This window comes from Lontra canadensis, unplaced genomic scaffold (genome assembly GCF_010015895.1).
Source record: "Lontra canadensis isolate GAN:19392208 unplaced genomic scaffold, GSC_riverotter_1.0 scaffold171, whole genome shotgun sequence".
In the NCBI taxonomy this organism is placed as follows: Eukaryota; Metazoa; Chordata; class Mammalia; order Carnivora; family Mustelidae; genus Lontra; species Lontra canadensis.
Genome location: NW_022631165.1, coordinates 1,460,104 through 1,483,240, shown reverse-complemented (window position 1 = coordinate 1,483,240; position 23,137 = coordinate 1,460,104).

Here is a 23,137-nt window from a genome sequence, read left to right as displayed (position 1 = left end):
GAGTGGCTGGTCCTGTCTGATTCCCTGAACGGGGTCTCCCAGGTGACCCTCTAGGGCAGCCCCAGACACACAATCAACGTGTCCAATTGCACCCTGGGGAAAAGTAAAACGGGTGCTTATTGAACCCACACATTTCAGTATTTTGCCATGAGAATTAAGAGTTTCTGGATTCTCCGGGCTCGATGAAAATCATACATGTTTTTTTTTTTTTTAAAGATTTTATTTATTTATTTGAGAGCGAGACAGTGAGAGAGAGCATGAGCGAGGAGAAGGTCAGAGGGAGAAGCAGACTCCCCATGGAGCTGGGAGCCCGATGTGGGACTCGATCCTGGGATTCCGGGATCATGACCTGAGCTGAAGGCAGTCGTCCAACCAACTGAGCCACCCAGGCGTCCCATCATACATGTTTTTAAATGTTTAACTTCAGCTTCTGAAAGTAGTTTTACTAAATGGCTTCACAGTTTACTAGATGGCTTTGCAAGAGATGGGGCTTCCTCGTGTATCCCGAACGTAGGATGCTAGCAGGACATCCAGCATAGCCCGGATGCACACGCACAGTGACGTTCCCGCAACTCCTGTTTGTCCTAAGTGAGACGATGTGTCTCGCTGGCCCTCAGCCCTGAAAGCTGTCTGAGCTCAGAATTCTGTTCCCAACGGTTTCTTCTGGGAGGTGTCAAGGATCCCCAGAGCCGCTAGGCCTCTTCCTGGCGGCGGAGGCCGTAGGAGGCCATGCTGGCCCGGGGCTCAGAGCCGGCTCCAGCGGGCGGAACGGGCTGGCTGTCCCCGCCACGGCGTAGCGGCCCTGCTGATTTTGTTACTGGGAGTTCTCAGGTCTGAACGGTCTGATGAGGGCTCACAATCAGAATAAGGGAACTTCCTGGTAAATCTGCTTGTCTCTGGGGCACACCAACGAGGTAGTAAAACCATTCCAAAAATTCGTGTAGACAGAATGTCAGTGAGGCTAATGATCAAACATGTCTTGAGGCAGTCAGTATTATTATTATTATTATTTTAAGATTTTATCCATTTATTTTACAGACAGAGATCACAAGGAGGCAGAGAGGCAGGCAGAGAGAGGGAGGGAAGCAGGATCCCTGCCAAGCAGAGAGCCCGATGTGGGGCTCGATCCCAGGACCCTGAGATCATGACCTGAGCCGAAGGCAGAGGCTTTAACCCACTGAGCCACCCAGGCGCCCCGAGGCAGTCAGTATTATTGCCTCTGATTCATGAGAGTGGATGGACATAATTTTTATAAAGGAGAAAAATCTCAACATAGAACTTATAATTATTCTGAGGCATAATCTTTTTTGTTTGTTTGTTATTTTTTGTTATTTTTTTTTTAAGCCGACCACATCAAGTAGAGAGATTCGGTAAGTGTGGGGTAGACATCTCTCTTCTTATAAAATTTTATGGGTTGCGCTGACGTACATCTCCCACCGAGAATCTCCGGCCTAGAGAATGCTCGAATTAGGCACGTTGGAGGCCCGCTAGACATTCTGAGATTGCGGCTGCCGGATTCCCTTGTCAGCCGACAGAGGCTCTGTGCTCCCAGGGAAGCGAGAGATACAGGAAACAGGACGGAGTTATTTCCTAAAGGGGTTTGATCCGTGCGTTCATCTGTGTTCACAACTCGTGTGGAAAGCCAGGGCTTTAGAGAGGATCTGGGGGAGGGGTCACTCTGTCGGGGGAGCACTTGACTCCTGCTTTTGCCTCAGGTCGTGATCTCAGGGTCCTGTGGTCGAGCCCCGCTTCAGGATCTGTGCTCAGTGTGGGGTCTGCTTGGGATTCTCTCTCCCTCTCCCTCTGCCCCTCCCACTCATGCTCGCTCACTAAAGGAAACACGTAAATCTTCAAAAAAAATTTTATTCTGACCATTTTCAGTGTTTAGTCCAGTGGCACGAAGCACAGTCACAGTGTCGGGCAAACATCCCTCCCCTCGGTCCCAGAACTCTCGTCCTCTTCCCCCACTGAAACTCTGCCCCGTGACACCCTGGCCGACCCCCCGCCGCCCCGCCCCCGGCCTGGTGCTCACCGCCTGTCTGCTGTCCCTTTGGATTAGAGGATCCTGGTGACCTCATGTAAGTGGGGTCGTGCACTATCTGTGCTTTCGTGACGGGCTTATTTCCCCGCGTGTCGTGTCCTCTGAGTAAATCTGGGCGCAACGCGTGTGCAAATCTCCTTGCTTCTCGTGGCTGAATCCCGTCCCATCTTCTGACTCTTCTTTATCTGAGGTTCATTTATTTTAGAGAAAGAGTGTGAGTTGGGGTGGGGGGGGCGGTGAGAGGGAGAGAGAACCTTCCAGCAGACTCCCCACGGATCCCAGAGTCCGATATGGGGCTCGATCCCAGGACCCCGAGACCATGACCTGAGCCGAAATCAAGAGTTGACCGCTCAACCGACTGGGCCACCCGGGCGCCCCTTCTGACCCCTTTTAAAATGTGCTTTTCACCTCTTCCATTGGGTTAAACAGTAAGAAAAGCAACTGGTCTGTGGCCCTGCGGGGGACTATCGAATTACGGCAGAAGAGTTCCTGTGTGTCCTCCCTGCACCCACCAGCTAGTGGGGGAAGGGATACTCACCGATGTGCCCCTCCGGGGTGATGGGGGCAGTTCCCACCCTCTCCCCGCTCCAGGGCGGGCAGGACCGAATCATTTCAAAGCAAGGGGTCTGGTGTGGGTCACGCCTGGGGGGCTCAGCAGGGTCGAGCGTCTGGCTCTGTATCTCAGCTCAGGTCTGATCCCCGGGTCCCAGGATTGAGCCCCCCATCAGGCTCTGCGCTCAGCGGGCAGCCTGCTTAAGATTTTCTTTCTCCCACTCCCTCTGCCCCTCCCCATGCTTGCACTCCCTAAATAAGTAAGGAAGTAACGAACTAAATAAGTAAATAAAATCTTCAAATAAAAAAGAGTCTGGAGAAGGAAAAACTTTACAGCTGAGAAAACTGGCAGATTGGCCTTGACCTGGTGATCGAGGGGAATGAGTTGGAGGAACGTCAGGTGTTCCTGCTATGACGTGGTGAGAGGGGGCCTCACCTTGTTGAGGCTACTCCCCAAAACCCATAACCCCGGTGTAACGGAAACACCCGTCGAACCCAGATTGGGGGACATTCAACACGACGTCCAGGCAGTCCTTCCCGAGACTGTCAGGGTCAAGAAACACAGGGACAGACTGGAGGCCAGAGGAGGTGGGGGGCCTGACCACCGAGTGCAGTGTGGTCCCTGGGTGGGCTCCGGGGACACAAAGATGACATCAACGGGACAGCTGGTGGAATCCAGGTCAAGCCTGGAATCTGGTTAGCAGTGACAAAGACGCTGCGGTAATGGAAGACGTTTGCAAGGGCGAGGTCGGGGGAGGCATACGCGGGGCTCGCTGTGCTGTCTTTTCTCTGTAAAACTAAACCGATTCCAAAATAGAAAGTTTATTTTGGAAAACCACTAAAGATGAGAATGAGGGCACACTGGCTCTTGGCATGTTGGAAACGCAAACACGAGTTGAATAACGGTAAACCGCGGGGACGCTCTGATCAGAAATGTTTAACGCACGACATGTTGTCTTACAAAGTCGTCCTCGCCTTCAGGTAACTGTCGAGTCCAATCTGCTCGTCACACGTTTCCGACAGAAGCTTCTGCATCTTTTCAGCAAGGAAGTCAAATGCCACAGAGGTGTCAGACACGTGACAAACCCTTCTGTCAGCTGAGACGTCCCTTTACCTCCTGACCTTCTGGCAAGACCGCCACGTGACCTCCTTGCACATGGAGCTCGTCCAGGTCTGTTACCCGGATGCTGACTTCCTCCGGACATACGTGTGCAAGAGGTAGTCTTGGGGGAAGTTAACTCTGAATTATCCAAGGTATGTCTGAGAAGTAACGTTATTTCCAGGCTAGTGTTAGATTTTCCCCAGGGACTGAGTAATTTGGTGGCACGATGGCTGGGTCATATAAGGATCTGGGTGGCGGGATGGGATAGGTCCAGGCATGAGAGCGACCTGTGACTGTTCAGGTGACTGGAGGAGGGGTGGGCGAGGCGGCCCACGGCCAGGTGTTGACTGTACCACATTGGGATCGTGCTCCCACCAGACTGTTGGAGCCCGGTTTTAAAGGCTCTTCAGCCAAGGTTGAATTCTAACCAAGCATGTTTGTTTTCCTAATGTTTTCATGCTGGTGTTTATTTAGTTTTCTAAAGGTTGATTTATTTATTTTGGAGAGAGCGAGTGAGTGAACACGCACGGGGGAGGGGCAGAAGAGGGAGAGGCAGGCTCCCTGCTCAGCACGGAGCCCGATGTAGGGCTCGATCCTAGGACCCTGACATGGTGATCTGAGCTGAAATCACCAGTTGGATGCTCAACCGAATGGGCCACCCAGGCGCCTCTCATGGGGGGTTTGAAGTGGCGATGGCCCTATTCAGGTACCAGCAAACACTTCTAAACTTTCCCAGTGTGGAGCCATCACAGCCAGAGTTCTGTACTTAGAGCATCGGAGACGGAGGTCCTGGAGGAGACGGGACTCCCACCCACCACAGTGGCTGTCCAGTTGGCAGTGGTCTGGGCAGTCAGGTGCGGCACCCAGCCTGCCAGTGGTCAGGGTGGGGGGCGGGTGGGAGGCAATGCTGTGGGCCTCCCCTGCACCGTCTCTCCCCCTGGAGGATGCTCCCTTACCTCTTGGTCCTGAGCACCAAACTTGGGCTTCAGAAGGGGGGTACATTATCTGCCCCGGTTGTGGCCAAGGACCGTATTGTGTCTCTCTGGCCACGGCGCTAGGCTCAAGGGTGCAGAAACCATGTGGCACCACGTGTCAGACCCTCTTTCCGTTTGAAGGCTCAGTGACACTCGGTGTGCTGAATGAGCTTCAGCATTGAACTTTGCCAGCAGGTTCAGAAAGCTGGTGAGATGCTACTGAAACTATACGCATTGGACAAAGCACACACCTGAGACCTGGTGCTTGAGTAAGGGATGTTGGGTCCCACCCATAGAAATCCCGGTCTGATCGGTCTGGCGTGTGGCCTGGGCGTTAGGTGGTTTCAAATCTCCCAGGTGAGCCTAGTCTGCAGCCAAGGCTGAGAACCAATGCGGGGGGCCTGCCCCTCTACCTGTGCTCCTGAGATTCCAGGGCAGGGCAGGAAGCAGGCAGGCAGGGAGGGCTTCCTGGAAGAGGGGCCATGAGCCTCGCAAGCAGAGAGGAGGGCCTGAGGAAAGGCACAGGACAAGAGGGTGGGAAAGAACCAGCTGATGTTCCCGGACATTGTAGCTGGGATCTTCTAGGTGCAAGCGAGAGGAAACGCAGTATGTGTATATTTCAGCACCAAAGGGGTTTGGGGCGTCAGCACTGACCTCAGTGGGGAGCTCGTGGGAATGCAGGACCTCGGATTTCCCCAGAGGTCCTGAATCAGAACCTTCCTGCTAACCAGAGCCCTGGGGGAACTCATCTGCACGTAAGGTTCAAGACGTGTGGCTTTAGAAAATGGACAATGAGAACCGAAATTTAACAGGACGGAATAGTCCGGCTCGCCAGGGGTCTCCTGCCAGCTGGTGCGGTAATTGTATCTGCAGATCTTGTCTCCTTGGTTTTCAAGTCTGTGTGTGCGAGTCCAAGGAGCATTACCTTCCTGGCCCAAGCAAGGGGCAGGCGGGGGCACCCAAGCTGGTGCCCTGGGTCTCCCCAGCCTTATCCCTCCGTGGAAACGATACCTTCCTCCTCTCTGTGTCTCGGTGTGCGGGCTGCGTCAGCGTTTGGCACCTGGGGGAGTGGGCTAACCAGTATAAAAAAGAAAATCAGTTCCTTTTTTTTCTTTTTTTAAAGATTTTATTCATTTATTTGGCAGAGAGACATGGTAAGAGCAGGAACCCAAGCAGGGGGAGTGAGAGAGGGAGAAGCAGGCTCCCGGTTGAGCAGGGAGCCCGATGCGGGGCTGGATCCCAGGACCCTGCGATCATGACCTGAGCCAAAAGCAGACGCCTAATGACTGAACCCCGCAGGCGCCCCAAGAAAATCAGTTCTTAACTGATCACTAGGAATTGCTTATTTCCGCCCTCGACTCTGATACTGCCCTCTGTGCTCCTTTCCTGTGCGATAAGAAGTATAATGAACTGTGCATCCCGCGGACTGTTAAAGACATGCCCCCTCTCCTTACTCCCACTCTTGAGCTAAGGAAGTCACCTTGAACCTTGAATTAGCAAACACTAAAGCATCTCCCCCCTGCCACCCCAGGGACATGCAGGCTTAGATTCCCTCGAGCCCCTGATCACGAAGTTTTTGTCCACTGATCAGTATGTAACCAGTTTTCCCAGAGCCTCTGCTTAAAGGTACAGGACTCCATGCGGTCGGTGGGCGCGTGGGCGCTGAACTCACAGGCTGAGCCCATGGTGGCCTCCAGGCAGTTAGGAGACAGCACAGTGCTCCCGCTTGGGAATGCCGTCTCACGCGGCAGACTCATCCACAAATACATACAAATGAGAGAAAAATGTGTCAGTCAAAAGACGTCTCTGCAGTGGGGAGGAGGGGAGATCGGGAGGCGAGGCTCCGCGTGTTTGCTGCCCCGCACGCGTGTCTGGGAACGCCTGCGGAAGTGTCCGGCACTCCAGGGCTTACAGGTCAGTTTTATTAAGCAGACGATTTCCCAAACACGGGATCTGGGAATAATGAGAACCAATGGACCACGCCCTGGAAAAGAAGCATTTTTGTGGAGAGGGAGTCTGGAATTTGAGTGCTGAATAATTTTAGAAGGTTGATTCGTTTTTTGTTTTTTTTTTTTAACTGGATGATTAGGGAAAATAAGTGTAGCAAATTGGGAATGGCGCCAGGCAAGCCCATTTTTGCTCTGTTGCTGTCATTGCTGCCCAGCCAGAAACGAGGAAGTGGGGAATTCAGCTCAGCGGGTCGGAGAGCTTCTTTGCCTGGCGGGCGCCCCCCTCGCGCCCTGTCCCTTGAAGATCAGGACAGGGCCTGCGGGTGGGAAGGCTCCCAAAGCGTGTGACACGTGAGTGGGTTTATGAAAGTGAGCAGGTGTCGGTTTTCCTGCTGGTGGAAAATACGTTTCTCAAAGACGGGGGAATGGGTGGGAGGGAAAACCTGTGGGTCGCTCGCCTTGTTGTTGGGACCCCTCGAGTAGAATGGAGCACACTGAGTTTCCCCGAGCCGTTTCTCTGAAACCCCGTGTCTGCAGGAGCAGAAGTTTTGATTGTCCTAATATCTGATGAGTCTAGTGTTCAGAACGGCCCAGTTATGTGCTCAGCCTCAAAGGGAGATGCAGGCCAGGTGCTCCCAAGATGCGCTGGGGAGGTTTTGTAATCTAGGGGAGACGCTAGTGGTTTTTTTTTTTTAATTTTTTATTTTGTTTCATTTATTTATTTGACAGACAGAGACCACAGGTAGGCAGAGAGGCAGGCAGAGAGAGAGAGGGAAGCAGGCTCCCGGCCGAGCAGAGAGCCCGATGCGGGACTCGATCCCAGGACCCTGAGATCACGACCCTAGCCGAAGGCAGAGGCTCAACCCACTGAGCCACCCCGTCGTCCTGACGCTAGTGTTTTTGAAGAGTGATGGCATGAGCAGCTGTAGGGTTTCCGTCCTTTGGGTGTGTGTTTATGGTCACTCCCAGGTTCAGTCCTCCCCCCTCCTCTCAAGGGCACCAGCATCCAGACTGCAGATAAATGCAGCCCCTGTGACAGAAAACTGAACCCATGTTTCAGAAGGACTCAGCAAGATCTCTTTCTAGCAAAGACCTATGAAATCTGGGTCATTAAAAAGTGCCTACGTAGGTCAGCTATAGTTCAATAATAAAAAAAAATAATAATGCTGATAAAAATTAGTTTACTGAAGAAAAGGAAGCTATATTTTAAAAGATTTTATTTATTTATTTGACAGACAGTGCTCGCTTCGGCAGCACATATACTATTTATTTGACAGACAGAGATCACAAGTAGGCAGATAGGCATGACCCGAGCCGAAGACAGATGCTTCAACTTACTGAGCCACCCAGGCGCCCCAATGAGCGGTGTTTGTAAAAGTCCGAGACCAAATTCAGTCTGTGCAGTTTATGCGAATTATGTATGAATCGTGTGCTACTGCACGTTGGCATCTCCAACTTTTTACATCTCTAGGATGCCCTTGGGAATTTCGTATCCAAAGCCTGTCCAGGCAGCTCTGATTTGGACAGATCACCGACTCCGCTTCTCACTGTGGCCGGCAGCCTGGCCCTGTGCTGTGTGCACACGCAGAGCTTAGACCTTCCACAAGAAAGGTGAATTCTCTCGCAACGAGAGCATCTCAGACAGAACCTGTGTTATCTACAGAGATTTCAATGCGGACGAAGGAAGAAAGTTATGTGTTAAAGCTAAGAAGGCAGCTGAAAGTTCAGCTTTCGGCAAGCAGGAGGCTCCCAGAAACAGCCTGCTTAGGTGTCTCTTAGGTGGATTCATGTTGGAAGGTTATGGAAATCTCAGAAAATGTGATTAGAACATAACTTAATTTTAAGAATGCAGTAGAGGGGCGCCTGGGGGGCTCAGTCTGTTAAGCGTCTGCCTTTGGCTCAGGTCGTGATCCCGGGGTCCTGGGATCCAGCCCAGGTGCAGGAAGCCTGTTTCTCTCTCTGCCCCTCCCCCCAACTCGTATGCTCTCTCTCACAAATGAATAAATCTTAAAAGAAAAACAGAATGCAGTAGAACCTAATACCTCTAAAAAATGTTAAACACAATCCAGGGGCTTGTAGACAAAGCATGGGTCCCATTTAATGGGACCAGAATGAAATGGAATGAAAAGGAATGAAAATGAAAAGGAATAAGTCGTGAACCTTTGAGGCAGGGACACTTTCAGAGATCGGAACTCTGGGGGAAGGCTGCCTCACAGGGCATGCCAGGGTCCTGGGGCCCTTCCCTCCACCTTGGACAGCAGCTCTGCCATGAGCTCAGGGCAGACTGACAGCGCCAGAGTGTGGGTGGGCGTGCGACCCCCATGGTGTGCGACCCCCATGGTGTGCCTCGGTGTGTTGGGGGGGGCAGGGGACTGGCTGCTGGAGATGCAGGGGAGGGGGGCGGCAAGACCAAAGCATTGGCACGTGAATCTGTCTTCACTCATCCTTTGCTAGGGGCCTGGGAGCAGATGACAGCCTCCTGAGCCTCTGATCCTCACTGTAAATGAGGAGCTAACACTTGCAGTCCTGAGGTCCTTCTGCAGCTCCGATGAGGACTGTCGGTGGGAAGCTTCCTGTTTTAATGATCTGGGGGAGAAGCATCCGTTGGCGAGTTAGGTTAAAAGCTCTAATGAAAATACCCGTGTACTAGGTTGAATGGTGTCCCGCTACTAAATTCACGTCAAATAAGCCCCTCAAACTGTGACCTTATGTGGGAATGTGGGCTTTGAGGGTAGAATTTACACACGGTCGCCCTGGGTTAGGGTGGGCTCTCAGCCCAGTGGCTGGTGTCCTTACCAGAAGCCCACATGAAGACGCGGTTGCACATAGAGGGAGAGCTCTGCGTGACTGTGGGAACACACTGGAAGGACGCGGTGGCCACCCAAGGAATGTCAAGGATGGCCAGCAGCTCCCCGAAGCTGGCAGACAGGAGAGGATTCTGCCCTAGAGCCTCCGGAGGGAATGTGGTCCGCAGACACCCTCGCTGAGACTCTTGGCCTCCACGACCCTGGAGAATAAATTTCTACCGTTTCCGGCCTCCCAATTTGGGGTGCTTTGTGACCGTGGCCCCAGGGCACGGACTGGGTGCCCACAGGGGCTAGAGCAGGTCCACCAAGCAGGGGATAGACGCCCCACGTCCCAGAGACTCAGCTTTGCCCTTCCTACCTCCTGCACAAGCCACCGCTTCGAGCTACGGCAGATGGAACCAGGGCCAAGCCCAGACCTTCAGGTCTATTTTCACAAGAAGCGGGGGCTTCATCGACGGCACCTGCAACCATGCCTGGCGTACAGCTGGAACTGTGTATTTCTTGAATGAACACATGAAACACTGGATATGGAGAACGAGATAAATCAGTCTTGCTGCTATCCAGATGGGAGGCAACGGGCTAAATGAATAATACGTAAAGAAAAGAAAAAGTCAACAAACAAAACGATGACAAATGCAATGAATGTTAAGGGGGAATTGAGTAGGGGGCTGAGATACAAAATAACAGGGAGACCCGCGAGAGAATCAGATTGGCCAGGAGAGGCCTCTTGAAGGTGAGACATTTAAGGTGAGACTCATTGGTGAGGATGAGACAGAGCGAGGCACAGGGAGAAGGAGAGTTCCAGGAATATAGCAGGTCCAGTGCAAAGGCCCTGGGGCAGGCAAGAGCTTAAACTGTCCCCAGCATTAGAACCCCCACCCCTCCCCAGGATGAAGGCTTGGGGAGTTGGGGACGAAGTGAGAAGAAGCCAGGTGGGGAAGGATTTGTGGGGTTATCAGAAGCCTTGTTGGGGTAAGGCCCAGAGCCAGATAAAATAGAGGTCTCAGAAGTTTTTAGTAGAAGTATGTCCCATGCAATATTTGGGACAATTAAAAAAAAATGATTCATTGTCCATCTGAAATTTAACAGACGTCCTGTATTTTTATTTGCTAAATCTGGCAACTCTAGCTCTGAGAACTGAAAGAATTATGATGTCTTCCCGCCAAAGGACTCCAAGTTTAAAATATTGAATGATGGTATTTTCTGTGTGGGGAAGTCCTGCCTCCGCCATGATATTCACTCAGAAGACGTTTAATTTCATATTCTGTCTTGTCCGTGTCCCCCTCCCTTCTCTGGGCCTCTCCTTGAGCAGGTGTGTGCAGGCTGCCGGTTTGTGGGCGAGAGGCGTGGGGGTTTGGATTTGCTTCTGGAAGCCTCTGGAGGATTTGATGCAGCAAGGATACATGTCCCAGGTTATTTTTTTTTCCAGCCAGGATTTGTCTTTATTGATGTGGAATTCACGTAGCGTGCACGTAACCATATTAATATGAACAACGTGGTGACATTCAGTGTCAGGCCGTGAAGATCCACGTGTCCCCCCGCAGTCCCGCCCTGCTACCTAGGCCCTACCTCCTGCTGTCCCCATTCCTCTCCCTGGGGCTGGTCTGTTTGCTTTCCCACCCACACGGAACACTAATAAAAGTATTCAAGAGCCTCTAATGAGAACTGATTGCAGCCTTAGATGCTGGGAACTAACTTGTTTGCTGTTCAGAAGAACTCTGTGACTAGCTTCTAGTTTTAGCTCCTTTTTATAGTGGAGCAAACTAAGGCACAGAGAGGTTAAGCAATTTGCCCAAGGGCACACAGCCACTTTCCGCTCCAGCTCAGCCAGAATTACCAGTTTCCCTGCGAACTTGGTCATCACAGGCTTAAGACTCTTATTGTCTCCCCACCCTCCATGCAAATAAAATCAAGGCAGAATTCTTAAAATAAAAATCACTTTGGTTTGAGAGATTATTGAGGTTGAAACGGGGGAGAGTGGACCTTCAATTGCCGGAGTTCTGGATTAGTAGATTATCCGTCATTTTCTTTTTCTTTTTTTAAAGATTTTTATTTATTTGACAGAGATCACAAGCAGGCACCCCCATCATTTTCCTTGTTAAATTGTGTGCTTGGATCTTTAAAAAGGCATTCTAACACCTGAGTAAGGCACACAGTTATGAATGCTGAATCCTAAATGAGAAGCCAGCAGAATCACTCATCGCTGTCTCTCACCATCCGCTCCCAGCTCTGCGACTGCTGGACAACAACGACAAAATGAACACCTTGACAGCATCTTGCTTTTCTTGCCACTGGTCTCACTGGGAAGATGACTTCACTCTCAGGTGCCCTCATTTCAGCTCTGCTGTCCTCCCATCCGAGGTATAAATTGTATAGGATTTCACCAGGAACAATAGCACGTGGTAAAAATACAACGCTTTTTGTGCCTTGCAGAGTGGTTTTGAACCACCTGGCAGGTTAACATTTTACCAGGGTGGGGAACCCAGACACCCCGCATATCGATTTTTTAAATAAGGATTAAAAGGAAACAGAAAATGTGGGACAAACTGAAATGATAGTAGGAACGGGTCCAAGCTTGTCAATAATGACAATTATTGCAAATGGACCAAATTCACCTTCTAAAATAAACCCACGAAGATTGACAGATGGCAATTTTTCAGTTCACATAAACGAATGGATAGGGGTGCCTGGGTGGCTCAGTGGGTTAAAGCCTCTGCCTTCGGCTGAGGTCATGATCTCAGGGTCCTGGGATCGAGCCCCGCATCAGGTTCTCTGCTCCGCGGGCAGCCTGCTTCCCCCTTTCTCTCTCTGCCTGCCTCTCTGCCTACTTGTGATATCTGTCAAATAAATAAATAAAATCTTTAAAAAAACCTGAATGTATAAAAGGAATTGTTGGATATTTGCACCTTCTGCAAAGATGTAATTGTGCAATCCAGCTCTGACAGGCATTGAAAACATCCAGCCCCTGAAGGAAGAGTTTTTGGACCTGGAGCATGAGATGTACTCTCTCGATCGGGGGTTAGCAAACAAGGGCTGTGGACTAAATCTGGCCGCCACCTGTTATACGACTGATGAGCCAGACACGACGGTTTTTACATTTTTTTCATGGCTGAAGAAATCAAAAGAAGAACATTTCACATGTGGAAATGATATGAAATGCGAATTTAAGTGTCCATAAAGCTTTAATGGGGTACTGCCACACCCACTGGCCCTCCCAGACTCTAGAGCTGCTTTGGCAATGGCAGAGTTGAATCGTTTCACAGACACCACACGCCCCACTAAACCTAAAATATTTTTTACCTGGCTTTCTTAAAATATATATATATATATATATTAACCTCTCTTCTAGATACTCTCTAGGCGTAAAGAGATTCCTATGGGCGTAGGGTTGAGCAAGGTGGCTATGTCAGGTGGAAACCTTACTTAGTGAGTGTTTAAAACACGGGTGTATCTCAGTAAGTCGAAACTCAGCCGCCAGTAAGTACAATTTGCCCAGCCAGGGAATCTTTTCCGAAAATGACATTTATGGTTGGATCCTGGACACCAGTGGGGGTCTGTGTAGGAATTACCTTGCAGTCAACATGACAGCAAAGCATCCACTCTACGAAGACAAGGTGAACTGCCCTGAAGGGAATCCATGGGCAGCCACTGTGTCAAAAGCCTGGGCTCTTGCTGTCCCGGCGTCTTGCCAGGGAAACCGTGGCTCTGGGCATTTGCGAAGCAACGTGAGCGTGCTTTTCTAAAGTCTTGAGAGCATTCGATTAAAAAAAAAAATAGTAAGTGTCAATAAAAGAGGAGGAAATTGTCCCCTATCTAAAGTTAACGACATCTAGGCATTCCTGGTGTTTCATTCCCTGGTGACGCGCTCTTGAACGTTAGCGGCTGCACCAATGCAGGGACGGGAGGACTAAGGGACCCACAAAGTGTGAGGCTCACAACACGATCGATCACGCCCACATCTGTGACTCCGCACTGAGAGGTCTCAGGCTGGGTCCTTCTCTGATTTTAATCGCACTTTTTCTTTTCAAATTTTCTGCACTTTTTCTTAAACACTGGGTGTAACTGGACAGCAACTTTGCTTCTCACCCCGTTAGGTTGTTTCCGTGAAACAGACGCACTGCCGTGTGCCCCACCCCACTACCGCAGCGGGGCTGTCCTGCCTAGCCATTGAGAAACTGTTCACTTTCCTCCGTAGCCCTTTTCCCAGTGTTTCTCCTTCTTGACCAACTCTGGTATCAAGTTTCTTATGACGCTCACAACAGCGTAAGAATCGACCCTGTTCGTGTAAAAGGAAGGCATCTGTGTCCCCTACTGCTGTGTAACAAACCTCCACAAGACTTAGCCTAGATCATGCTGCAATCATCACCGTTTCTGTGGGGCAGGAATGTGCACGTGGCTAGGCTGAGTCCCCTTGTGATCTCTCTGTCAAATAAATACATAAATAAAATCTTAAAAAAATTGATATGCATACTTCCCCCCATTAATAAAATAAGAATTTAGCATCCTCTCATCCCCTGGTCCTCCCATTCCATTATGCTGGTAACTTTTAGTTCAGCCCTAAAAATGAATATATTTTCTCTCATCTGGTATCAGAGATTTCTTAAGGGCAATATTATATTTTTCAAGGAATTGTAGCACCTTTACTTCCTATATCTCTTGTGGCTTCTCTTCTTATTTAAATACTTGATCCTGAATAGTTTTGCATGGGTCTTGTGTCTCAAAGTTTATTTTTTCCCTTTTTTAAAAAAAAATTATTTATTTGGCACAGAGAGAGAGAGCACAAGCAGGGGGAGCAGCAGAGGGAGCCTGATGTGGGACTCGATCCCAGGACCCTAGGATCATGACCTGAGCCGAAGGCAGATGCTTAACCAAATGTGACCCCCCCCCTGGGCTCCCCTCAAAAGTGTTTTTCTTAAAAATATTTTTTATCATGACCTCATATATGAAAGACGTTTGGGTATAAAATTCTGAGTTTGAAATTATTTTCCTTTAATAGGTTGAATATACTATTCCATTATCCCTCCCCTTTTTTTAAGCGTGCAGTTTCACTCTTGGGACATTTATAAACACAGTCCTGTGGTTGATCTTTTAAAATTATTATCCTTGAGGTATAACTGATACACTACATAAAATTCACTCTTTTACAGTATGCATATAGCCCAGCAGTTTCTAGAATATTCACAGAGTTGTGCAACCACCTCTACACTCCAACTAGAGAGCATTTCTGTTGTGTAAAAAAGACTCTGTGTGCTTGGGCGCCTGGGTGGCTCAGTGGGTTAAGCCTCTACCTTCAGCTCGGTCATGATCTCAGGGTCCTGGGATCGAGCCCCGCATCGGGCTCTCTGCTCAGCAGGGAACCTGCTTCCTCCTCTCTCTCTGCCTGCTTCTCTGCCTACTTGTGAGCTCTGTCTGTCAAATAAATAAGTAAAATCTTTAAAAAAAAAAAAAAGACTCCCTGTGCTCATTAGCAGTCACTCCCTGTTTCCTCCCACCTCCAGCTTCTGGAAACCTCTGATCTAATTTCTGCCTCTATGCATTTGCCCATTCTGATCATTCGTGTTGATGGAGAAAACCACACTCAACTCTCCACCTCATTCCATAGCCCTTCCTGTCAGGTCTTTACCCTCTCCTCCTTTTACGGGTTGTAGCGTGTCTCCAAATGTATGTCTCAGTCCTAACGCCCGGGACCTCAGGATGTCCTCTTTACCAGGTTAAGATAAGGTCATTGGGGTGATCCTTCACCCAGTGTGACTGGTATTCTCATACAAAGGGGAAATTTGGACGTAAGCAAGTAGCTGATGTTAAGCTACGGGATGAGAGCCGAGGAGTCTGTAAGTCCAGCAATACCGAAGATTGTCCGTGAACACAAAAAGCTGGAAGGAGTAAGACAGATTCCACCTAAGGTCTTCAGAGGCTCCACGCCCCCCTCGCTCCCTGCACACCAGCACCCTGGCCATCCCTCCATTCCTGGAACACAGACAGAACAGCTTGCACCATAAGGACAGGGCCACACTAGAGGGGTTGGCAGAATGGTGAGCTGGAAAGAGCCTGGGTCCCTGATAGCTTTGCCCAGTGACCTTGGAGTATAGATGTATACGTCTTTGGAGTTACACATGAGAAAGAAATAGACTTTTCTCGAGGTTATGTTTCTGTTACTTGTTGACTGTGATGTACAGAGTTCCCCACTTGGAAGGGCCCCACACTTGGTTTACTATCTGCTGTCACCATCTTGGAATTGTCACTAATATTTGAACAAGGAGCTCTGTGTTTTCACTGTGCACTGGGCCCCCAGAATCATGTAGCAGGTTCTGTTTGCAGCTGGATCTAATCCCAAATGATACAGTGTGTGACTGTGATGCCCGCACTCTTCTTGATTCCCGGACAGCCATTCTCTGAGTGATCTGCTTCCGAGATCAACCTTTTGTGCCTGACGTGTAAGGGACATGGGTTATCTTGGCCTCTTGGTGTCCACTGGCCTTTCTGTTAGAAGGACATCCAATTCCATTTAAATGCAGGAGTTTGGCAGAGGGTGACCCCACCCCAGCTCCAGGACTGGGCATTTGAAACAGGTCCAAGACAATCAATGCTTTCCATCCCCTGGTCATAGGGATGGACTCAGGATGGGGACAGTGACCCACTTCCAGCCAATGATGCTCAGACCCAGAATTTGTATTTCGTCTGGAGGGAAGATGAGTTTCTGAGGAATGTGGAGAAGTAGGACTCGAAGGCATGGTTTCCGCCTCTGGACTGAATTTAGTCTCAGCTACCCTGACTTTCCAGTCGCTAGAGCCAGTAAACTGCACCACCAGCACCACTGTCGTCTTCTCTAAAGATGGTTGAACTGTATCTTCTGTCCCTTGCAGTGACAAAAGCCCTAGCTACTCCATGGAGTTTTCTCAAACAAAGGGTCGCCTTCACAGGGCTCTCTTACTGAAGCTTCTCGGGACCATGATCTTTGCGGGGTTTTGGTGTTTTAGGTGGTGGTGTTGCCGTTTGAGGGGCGACTTTAACACAGCAAATCATATGTGGTGAAGTGACCAAGATGCCTTGTAGGGCCTGGGCAGCTTCTGGATCACGGGGTCTGAAAGAATCTGTTTGGCTGTAGGTCTGGAGGAAGTAGGCTCAGAGATGCCCAGGACGAGAGATCAGTGCTGTGAACAGCTAAACAGTCTTCATCAAGACTTTAGTAAGCAACCATTTCTGCCAGCCTTGGGCGTGTAGGAAACTGGGAAACACTATGATTTTGGCTTCTCTAAAATGTGTAACCTCAAGTTGGTGTAATTCGCAGGGCTGGTACGATTCAATCTTTATTGGGGGGGCATGTGGTTAAAGACACAATACCATATTTACCATCATAAGCACTTTTTCGTGTACAAGGCAGCAGCATTAAATCCACTCACCATTATCTCTTTCCAGAACCTTTTCATCACCCCGAACAGAATTCCGTCTTTTATCCTCTAATATTTAAAAATTACAGCAGGGGCGCCTGGGTGGGTCAGTCGGTTGAGCGTCTGACTCTTGATTTCTGCTCAGGTCATGTTCTCAAGGCCGTGAGATCGAGCCCCGTGTCGGGTTCCATGCTCAATGTAGAGTCAGCTTAAGAGTCTCTCTCCCTTGGGGTGCCTGGGTGGCTCAGTGGGTTAAGCCCCTACCTTTGGCTCAGGTCATGGTCTCAGGGTCCTGGGATCGAGCCCTGCATCGGGCTCTCTGCTCAGCGGGGAGCCTGCTTCCCGCCCCCCTCTGCCTGCCTCTCGGCCTACTTGCGATCTCTCTGTCAAATAAATAAATAAAATCTTAAAAAAAAAAGATTCTCTCTCCCTCTGCCCCTCCCTCCCCTGCTCAAGTGCATGTACTCTCTTAATCATTAATTAATTAAAAATTATAACAAAGAACACAGACACAATGATAAATTTGATCCAGTTACGAAACTTTTGGTCTTCAGAGACTGGTTCCTTCCCCAGCCCTGTAAGGGCAAATATACACTCTGGCCAGAACTCGAGGTAGGTAGGGGATTTTCAGATACTGATCACCTGAGATGCATCTGGGAACTAGAATTCGCACCTATGATTCGTAATTTCTAACTCCCTGTAACACTGGACTATTCTGCTCAGTGGGTTCTAAATAAAAAATTAGATCAAATCTTATAAATGCAAGATATACTCTGAATCTCCTCCCATAAATTAATTATTTAAAAGTGGATCTATATAGAATCGCTGTTGTAAACGTGAACATGTTTTCTCTACAGTTCCGCTTCAAAGAACGTCGTCGTCTTCAGGATTTTCCACTTACAAATCTAGAGACTGATAGAACAAATACATCCTACCTATCTGAGAGCCTCGCAAAATACAAATGAAAAGATGTGATATGGAAAGTCTTTTTTTCTTCTATTAATCCGTGGCGTAAGCGTTTGAAATAACTTGGCCTGTGGTTGGTATTGTGTGACCCCCAAAGAGTCTGTCACTTCCCTGGCATGCCGTTTTCCAACAGCATGGTGTCAATAGAATGGACTTTCTTGACGTAATAAATAAGGGAGCACAGGTGGAATCCATTTCCAGTTGTTCAAAGAACTGAAAGATCGTGTAATATTGAGTTGACATGGAGAGTTTGTCAAGCCACAATAAAATTTTGAAATAGCCGTGGCCTTGGGGTCATAAAATGACTGATCAAGAGGAAGAATATGACTTATTTTCTGCTTGGCTGTAAGGCCAACAGAGAGAGCGACCGGCTTCCCAGTGCTTCTGTTCTAAACCCGAGTGGGAAAACTGATACAAGTATTGTCTGAAATCATAAGCTACCCTTAAATAATCAAAGACAGTCTACTGTTATCTTTAAGAATGCAGACCCGGGTGGCTCAGTCAGTTAGGCATCAATCAGGCTCTCGGTTTCAGCTCAGGTTGTGATCTCAGGGTCGTGAGATCGAGCCCTGACTTAGATTCCAAGCTTAGTGCAGTCTCGAGTCTGCTCGAGATTTTTCTCTCCGTCCCCGTCTGCCCCTCCACCCCTGCCCCTGCTCTTGCCGGATCTTTCTCTCTAAAAATGAATAAATAACATCTTAAAAAAAAAAAAAAGAATACTGGCCCCCCCCGCAAAAAAGGTGAAGGGTCCTGGAATTCAACCATATATCCTTTTGAAGCTAAAGTCACTATGTGTACACATTAAAACGTAAAGAAAAAAACAGTGATTTTGTTCAGAGCAATGAAAGGGGCCACGTGACAGATCCTCTTGTACAACTTGAATGACATTTCCTTTTTTTTTTTTTTTTGATTTTATTTATTTATTTGACAGACAGAGATCACAAGTAGACGGAGAGTCAGGCAGAGAGAGAGAGGGAAGCAAGCAGGCTTCTTGCTGAGCAGAGAGCCCGATGCGGGACTCGATCCCAGGACCCTGAGATCATGACCCGAGCTGAAGGCAGCGGCTTAACCCACTGAGCCACCCAGGCGCCCCCTTTTTTTTTTTTTTTTTTAAAGATTGTCTTTATTTATTTGTTTGACAGAGAGAGAGAGACCGTAGGAACACAAGCAGGGGGAGTGGGTGAGGGAGAAGTAGGCTTCCTAGGGAACAGGGAGCCTGATATGGGGCTCGATTTCAGGATCCTTGGATCATGACCTGAGCCGAAGGCCGACACTTAATAATGACTGAGCCACCCAGGTGCCCAACTTGAATAACATTTCATTTTGGGGTCAAATACAATGTGAATCCCAGTTACCATAAAATGCCTCCTGTTTTCCTGCTGCATCTCCCCCTCCCTTACCTCCCAGGGATGACTACACCAGCTAGGAGGGCCCTCAGGGGTGTAAAAACCAGGCAGGGGAGGGTCATGTTCACTTACGATTTACACAGAGCCGAGTAACTCTTCTAAGGTCATAAAGCAAATTCAGTCTCAGGCTAGATCTGGAAGCAGCCCTACAGTGCAAACCTGCTGGTCTCCCCATGTCTCCCCCTGCAGCCTGCACGCAGCCCAGTGACTGCCCTCCCATTTTCCACCGTTTTGCCACAGACTAGAGGCTGATACTAGTCACGACTATCGACTTTTGAGGATCTAGGGCCTCACGCCAGCAAGCACCAGCCACACGCAAGCATCCTGAGATGAACAAGCTTTCGAAAAGCTTTGATGCAGAAGACAGCGAGATAGACCCAGATAAATCCCCTGCGTTTCCCTCCCAGGGTTTGTACCTTCATGCTCATCTCTGTCCTACTGTACCGGTCCAAACCTTTTCTCTGACAGGTAAGGAAAACAAAGCTCAGAAGGTTTTGACCGGCACAGCTAATGAGGGGCAAAGCTGAAATTTGACCAGATGGATTGACTTTTACTATGATTCATGCAAGACGCCCCAAACTCCACGTGTTTTCTCGTCTCAGACAAGCGCGCGTTAGACCTGCTCAGATAAGAGAGCGCTCATGAATGCGTATTGAAACTCAGCATATTGAGAAATATCTATGGTCTTTTTCTCAGAGTAATAATTTTAAAATGTAAGGTGTCTTCTGTCATTGGGGTTTTCTGTCCCTTCCTTTAGTGTGTGCCAAAATGGTGAACATGACGGATAAGTTTTTGTGCTCTGAGCAAATTACTGAACGTGTAACCAAACCCAGTGAAGAACACAGCCGGGGGTCCAGACCCAGAGGGGAGGTAGGAGGGGGTCACACACGGGAATCTCTGCCTTTCTCAGAGCCTGTGTTCTGCCTTGGGGTCGTTGTGGACCCCACGCTAGGCAAATCCAGGAGCCGCTGTCATTCAAAGTGGTGTAGTGGTTTCAGTCGAGGAAACTCTTGAAAATGTTTTCTAGGAGTACTAATGAAGTGGCGAGTGTCATGGATGATGAAATGGAGGAGATGGAAATAAGGACATCGCTGTCACAGGGTCACCAGCTGTTACTTATCTTTAAAAATATTTGTACACTTGCAGTGCATGAAATTCATTTCTAGACGTAAACACATGACTTACATAGAAGTCTTGGGGAAATGGGTATTGTTTTTTAGAGACATGGTGGGAAAAAGGGCAAGGGTTTTAAATAGAGTCCAAATCCTAGAAAGTGATGAATGCCCAACTAATGAATTGCGACTTTAATCCAGGGGTCTGCGAACTGTGGCTCCCAGGCCAAATTTGGCCCACTGCTTGTTTTGTAAATAAAGTTTTATTGGGACCCGGATACGCCCATTTGTCTCTGTATTGTCTATGGGTGTTTTTTTCATTCTCAGGGTAAATCTGAGTCATTTCAAGAGACCCACAGAGCCCTTTAAATTTATACTCTCTTACAGAAAAACGTGGGTGCATTCTATGATAAGCGATATTGAAGGTTTCTGACCAGGGGGGAGCTGTGATGGAAGGAAGCTGTGAGAATCTCAGTCTGGCAGGAGGGCGTGGGATGGGCTGGAGCAGGAAAAGGTAAGTGTCGTCAGATATAATGCCACCAGAGCCCTAATGAAGGTGGCCGCAATAAATACAGGGAGACAAGGACAGGTTCAGAGCTGTGCCAGAGGAAAACAGAACCTGACATCCGGTTAGATAAAAGCAGAACAGAAAGGCAGATTCAAGTCTACCTTTGAAGCTGGGTGCTCAGGTTACCAGCTGCATGGTTACGACAACTGGGACAGGAGAAGCCAGGCGGGGTGAGTGGCTGACTTTGGTTTTAGATACTGGGCTCCCACAAGTGTGTGAACCGCCTGCCATGGCTGGAGATGCGCGGCTGGAGCCGGGCTGCATTTACTGCAGTGCCCCTGGTAATGGTATGCTGCGGCGATCGATCGAGGAAGGTTTGAACCAGTTACATACGTCTGATAGAAACAGTGATGGCGAGTGGCCCAGGACAGCCCTCCAAAGAGGCGGGCCCTTCCTAATACCCCGTGAGTAACTTTCCAGTGGGGGCGGCTGGAGTGCAGCCAGTTGGCTCCAAGGGCCACAGGTGTCTTGTGTGCTGGTGACTGTCTTCTTCCCTGCTGTCTCCTCTCTCAGCACAATGTCTTCAGCCCAGTGGACTTTAGGCACGTGGAGCAGATGTGTTCCTGTTCGTGGACTGTAGATGCTACAGGGTTCCAAGCCCGCTCATGGCTCACTTTGGCTTACTACAGAGCAGCGCCTACCTCGGCTCTGGTAGGCTCTCCTGTTTCACCTGGAGTTCCCGCTTCGATTCCCATCGCTTCCAGGCAGGTGCCAATGTTTCTGTGTCTCCTCTCTTTGCTGGTGGAACATGTTCTTCCTAGCTTGGCACCCAGACTTGAGAAGGGACCTGTTCTTCCCACCCCCCACCCCCGTGATTCTGTCTCAGCAGTTTGCATGGAGTGTCCTCAGAATTTTCCAGAACATTCCTGGGCTCCTGGGGCTCAGGCCGCTCCGCAGTTGCTACTGCTTTGTTTATTTTCATGAACTCTCTCCTTTCTGCTGCTTCTTCAAACTTTCCTGAATCCAGCTCCCCCTAAATGCACTTTCACTCTCTTCTCTCTCTCCCTCTTGTTTGCCCTGATAATCCCTTCGTATAGCCCCTGAACCCCATCTAGTTCTTCCTGCCCCATTCATGGGTTACCTCACTCCTCTTCTCCAGATAAACTTGTGCAAAAATGTACACAAATATCTGTAAATGGTAACAGAGCTACGATCTATTTAATTGCTGGGTGGTCCCCTGGACGGACAGGAGTGGAGAGTGAGACTAGTAATTGATCAAGCATTTCCACTCCTGAAAGAGAGACTGTAATCACAGGACTGACTTCAGAAAAGTTGCTTTATTATTAAAGAAATAAAAGGTGGTCTTGTGTTTCATTAAAATGCTTGTCAATCTTTTCCTCCTGATTAGTAAGTATAAAGTTAATTACTATGTATTTTCCCTGTCACTCCTTTGTGACATGCTCTTAGATGGCCTGACAGCTGGCATGCTCTGCGGAGGTGATAGGCATAGCCTCATACCATTTCTTTAGCCAGACACGCAAGCTGTTTTACCTCTGACCTTTGTTCATTCACCCTTGACTTCATCAAGTCGCAGGCCTAGGCTTTCCTGCCCTGGTTTCTGTTCAGATCCAAAATGTATCGACAAGTCAATTCTACTGTTAAGAACAGACCAAGTTCACAGACTTGCTATAAAAAATGGAAGAAATGAATTATTTTCGCAACAAGAGTGTTGACATCAAACCAGCCCGTTCCTTAAGGCTTGTGTTTCCAAGCTGCCTCTTATGAAAAGCCTTTTGTGTCCTAGTGAGGCTGATTCTGCTGGCTTAATCTTCAGTAGCTTTCAGCGAAAATTAATTTACTGAAATATGAAAAGATACTACAAACAAAAATTTTAAAGATTACTCCCCTACTGAGGTACAAATAAGAAATGCATGCAAACTATGTTTATACATTTTTCTTCCCTTTTAAAGTTGACTTAAGATGTCAGCTCATTCTTTTGGAAAGATCAGGATATGTTCTTTTGTCTTCTTTTGAAGACAAAGACTGGAACGGAATATGGAAAATTTTAGAAAAGCTTTCTCTATTAAGTTCGAAGTGGTAGGAACGCAAGTGTTTTATTTGGCTTTTGATTATTACTTGGGAGTTAAAAAACCAACGAAAGAGTAAGAGTGAGAGCTGTGTGGGGACGAGAGCATAAAACCTGCATCTGAGGTTGTATTTCTGTTTTAACAGATGACTGTACCTAAGCACTGAGGGTGTTCGTGCTTCTGAGGGAGAAGCCCCGTGGTGCTGAGTGATGCTACCTGCGCGCGGCAGCTGGGCACAGAGGTCA